Consider the following 5,156-nt stretch of genomic DNA (forward strand, 5'->3'; position numbering starts at 1 on the left):
GATGATGGATATCGGCACAACCATGAAGTCGGCAATGTCGCGAATATAGACCTGAGCCAGTTGCTCTGAAGAATAGGTAGTCACCACCGGAATGAAATGAGCCGACTTGGTCAACCTATCCACAATCACCCATACATCGTCAATTTTTTTCTGAGTCTGTGGGAGCCCAACAACGAAGTCCATGGTAGCTCTCTCCCATTTCCACTCGGGAATCTCAAGTCTCTGAAACAACCCATCAGGCCTCTGGTGTTCATACTTCACCTGTTGACAAGTTAGGCACCGAGCTACATACTCCACTATGTCTTTCTTCATTCTCCTCCACCAATAGTGCTGCCTCAAATCCTGATACATCTTAGCGGTACCTAGATAAATGGAGTACCGCGAACTGTGGGCCTCCTGAAGAATCAACTCACATAATCCATCCACACTGGGCGCACATAATCAGCCCTGCAACCGCAACACACCATCTTCTCTGATAGAAACCTCCTTGGCATCGCCGTGCTCTACCTTGTCTATAAGGAAAACCAAATGGGGGTCATCATATTGACGCTCTCTGATGCGATAATATAAAGAGGACCGAGAAACCACGCAAGCCAGAACCTGACTGGGCTCTGAAATATCCAATCTAACAAACTAGTTGGCCAAGTCTTGAACATTCAATGCTAATAGCCTCTCCACCACCGGTAGATATGCTAAACCGCCCAAGCTCTCCGACTTTCGACTCAAGGCATTGGCTGCCACATTGACCTTCCCGGGATGATATAGTATGGTGATATCATAGTCCTTAAAAAACTCTAACCATCTTCGTTGCCACAAGTTAAGATCCTTCTATTTGAACAGATGTTGAAGACTCCGATGGTCAGTATAGACCTCACAAGGTACACCATACAAAATAGTGCCGCCAAATCTTCAAGGCATGAAGAATCGCTGCTAATTCCAAGTTATGGACAAGATAATTCTTCTCATGAACCTTCAACTATCTAGACATGTAGGAAATCACCCTATCGTCTTGCATCAACACCAGGCCAAGGCCAACACGTGATTCATCATAGTACACAGTGTAAGACCCCAAACCCGTAGGCAACACCAATACTGAGGCAGTAGTCAAAGCGGTCTTGAGCTTTTGTAAGCTCTCCTCACACTCCTCGGACCATATTAAAGGAGCACCCTTCTGGATCAATCCGGTCATAGGTGCAGCAATAGATGAGAAACCCGCAATGAAGCGATGATAATACCCGACCAAACAAAGAAACCTCCTGATCTCAGTAGCTAAAGATGGTCTGGGCCAACTCTGCACTGCTTCAATCTTCTTTGGGTCTACCTTGATCCCCTCACTCTACACCACATGACCCAAAAATGCCACCGAATCAAGACAGATTTCACACTTTGAAAATTTTACATAGAACTTCTTTTCTTTCAAGGTTTGGAGCACAAGCCTCAAATGCTATTCATGATCCTCCCGACTATGGGAGTACACCAATATGTCGTCAATAAACACAATGACAAATCAATAAAGATAGGGCTGAAATACACTGTTCATCAGGTGCATGAATGCTTCTGGGGTGTAAGTCATCCCAAATAACATCTCAAGGAACTCGTAGTGACCATACCAAGTCCTAAAAGAATTCTTCAGAATATTCGGATCCCAAATCTTTAGATGTTAACCTGACCATAAATCAATCTTTGAGAATACTCTGGCACCCTGTAGCTGATCAAATAAGTTATCAGTGCGTGGCAATGGATACATGTTCTTCACTATAACCTTATTCAACTGCCGATAGTCAATACACATGCGCATAGAACCATCCTTTTATTTCACAAACAGAACCAGAACACCCCAAGGTGACACACTAGGCCGAGTGAAGCCCTTATCAAGTAACTCTTGCAACTGCTTCTTTAACTCCTTCAACTCCATTGGGGCAATACGATATGGTGGAATATAAATGCGATGAGTGCCCGACAACAAGTCAATACCAAAATCAATATCCGTATCGGGCTGCATGCTTGAAAGATATGCCCGAAATACATCTTGATAGTCTCTCACTACCAGAACTGACTCAATGGTAGGATTATCAATACTTACATCTCTCACAAATGCTAGACATGCATTACACCCCTTCTCAACCATCCATTGTGCCTTAAGTAAGGATACAACCTTTCTAGGAACATAATCCAAAGTACCCCTCCACTCCAACCGTGATAAACCTGGCATAGCCAAAGTCACCATCTTGGCGTGACAAACTAGAATAGCATGATAGGTGACAACCAGTCCATGCCCAAGATAACATTAAAGGCTAACATACAGATAAACTTTGGTCTCAAAACCACCAATAACAACTAAACATGACATATACACACGGTCAAGGATAATAGAATCTCCCACAAGCGTAGATGCATAAACAGGAGAACTTAAAGGATCACGAGATATACACAAATACGGAGCAAAGTAAGATGATACATATGAATAAGTGGGGCCTTGATAAAATAAGATTGATGCATCTCTATGACAAACCGGAACAAAATATGTGATAACTGCATCTAATGCAACCACCTCTGGCCTACCCTGAAAAGCATAACATCTGGCATGGATTCCTCCTCTAGGGCGACCCCTACCCGCCTGATCTCCACCCCTAGCTGGTTGTGCAGGTGGAGCGGCAACTGGAGCGGTAACCAAGGCCTGAGAAGTCTGGGGACCCTATGGAATACGTGTAGCCTGAGTAGTTGATAGAGGTTCACCCCTCCCGAGTGTGGGTCAGTCCCTCACCATATGAAGAATATCACCACACTCAAAACAAGCTCTCGGAGGACACGACTGCTAAAACTGGCTCGGGCTTGGTAGGCTAGACTGACTGCTGAAAGCACCCTATGAAGGAGGTACACAAGAAAATGGTGGTGCATAATGGGCAACTTGAGATCTGGAAGTAGACGGAGTACCACTAGAATCTAGAAGTACTGAATGAACTGGATGGCTCACATAGCCTCTACCATGATGACTTTCCACTGGGGCTCGGGCACCACTATATCCGCCAGAATCTCGAGGCCTCTTGGCCTTCCTGTCCTCCCTCTCCCAGCTCTGTATACCCTCCTTATAAGCCTGCCACAAGTGGTATGCTTGTCCCGACAGCTAGAATATAGTAAAAGAAATCTCGCTCGTCTCTACAATACACATGGTGCGAAGAATATGGTGGCTCTTCTCTAGAAAACCTTGTTCATCCTCTGTAGCTAGGCCACTAAAAGTAGGAGGGTGGTGCTTCTTGTATCTCTCAAGTCTAAGCTACTCCTCCTCAAAAGTTCATTCCCTAACCTCAGGATGAACTGGAACAACCAGATGCACTGATATAACCTCTAGGACCTAATATAACCGCAGGAGTCTAAGCTCCTCCCCCAGCTCGAGTTGTAGCTGTTATAAGGGGAATCAACCCTACCTGAGCTAGAGTATCAAACATGCTCAAGAAATGTGCGAGGGTCTCCTAAAGTGCAGGGATGGAAACAGGAGCCTCAGGTGCCTGCCCCCCCCCCCCCACTAACTAGAGCTACTGGTGGCTCCTTCGTCGCAGCTCGGGCGGGTGCTTTGGTTGTACCACGTACCCTTCCTCGGCCTCTGTCCTGACCCCGACCTCTCACGGCTCTATTAGAGGCCGCGGGTGTCTGATCGTCGCATCCAGTGGTGTGTGTCCTCGTCATCTATCAGAGAATAGAAAGACAACAATTCAAAATTTTGAAGTCACCAAATTCGCCTGATATGGACTCTAAGAAGTGAAGTTTCTAAACAGTTCCATAGCCTCTAGAATATAAGTACAAACGTCTCCGTACCAACCCGCGAGACTCTACTAAACTTGCTTATGACTCGTAACACTTATGAACCTAGAGCTCTAATACCAACTTATCACGACCCCAATCTCCCTCTGTATGATGTCGTGCTGGCACCTAATCTCTAAGACTAGGTAAGCCTAACATACCTGAAGGATTAATGGAATAAAAATAAAACATCCAATTAAACCAATAGCTATCATAAAAATGACTACATAATACAACTGAAAATAACACCCAAAATCTGGTGAGACCGAGTTATAAGCTCTACAGGAGTATTCTGAAACATCCCTAATACATCAGTATCTATAAGAGGAGTATGAAATAGAAACTAAGATAGAGGGTTACTCTGAGGCATGCGAATGCCGGCAGGTATACCTTGAAGTAATCGACCCAAGCTCAACTCATGGATGCCTAGGCTGGTATAAAGTACTTGGATCTGCACAAAAAGATGTGCGGAAGTGTAGTATGAGTACACCACAATGGTACCCAGTAATTATCAAGCCTAACCTCGATAGAGTTGTGACGAGGTCAGGTCAAGTCACCTACTGGAATAAATAAAGCGGCTGAACATGTAAAGTACAATATAATAATGGAAACAATGAATGAAACAATGAAGAAATACAACAAGATAAGCTACACCGAAAGTTAAGCCAATAAAGGCATCAACAGATAAAACACATAATAAGACACTAAGGAAATAATGCAAACAAAACACAGGTGATGTAAATGAAAGATAACAACAAGAATCATGTCCGAGGTACCGCCTCATATCTCATTTCACAATCACAGTCTTTCCTTATATCACCGTGAGAACCTTACATTTAGTTTTGAAAATTATTTTCCCAAAATAGCCACCCGCATTTTAGCCCACCTTATCTCACTGCATGCGTATCAACCCCTATCCTTATACCACCACATGCGTATCAATATCACGACATATCACAAATCGCAACTAAAGTTCTCAATACCACAGCTTGCCGAAGAAGTCAACAATAACAATGTTTCCATAATAAATAGCCCATGGCTCAACCACAATATGGACAAGAATCTCGACAATAGCAACCGAAAGTGAATAACTTAACAAGAATGGTATTTCAACAATTTACAACTTTGCCTTAATGTGATCACGACTTTTACAACTTCAACACCAAAACTCAACAATAAGATATTCCAAGAAATAAAAACTTCAAGTAAGGTAACTCAACAGTTAAATATTTAACAAGGCAATGAAAAAACAATAACTTCAACTAAGCAGGTAAGGGCAAATAACAAGTAAGAGATGAGACAAGTATTAACAATGTCAAGTGAAGCATGTAAGGATAGATTAACGATGTTGAATATAA

Source organism: Nicotiana tabacum, chromosome 24, assembly GCF_000715075.1.
Source record: "Nicotiana tabacum cultivar K326 chromosome 24, ASM71507v2, whole genome shotgun sequence".
Taxonomy (NCBI): domain Eukaryota; kingdom Viridiplantae; phylum Streptophyta; class Magnoliopsida; order Solanales; family Solanaceae; genus Nicotiana; species Nicotiana tabacum.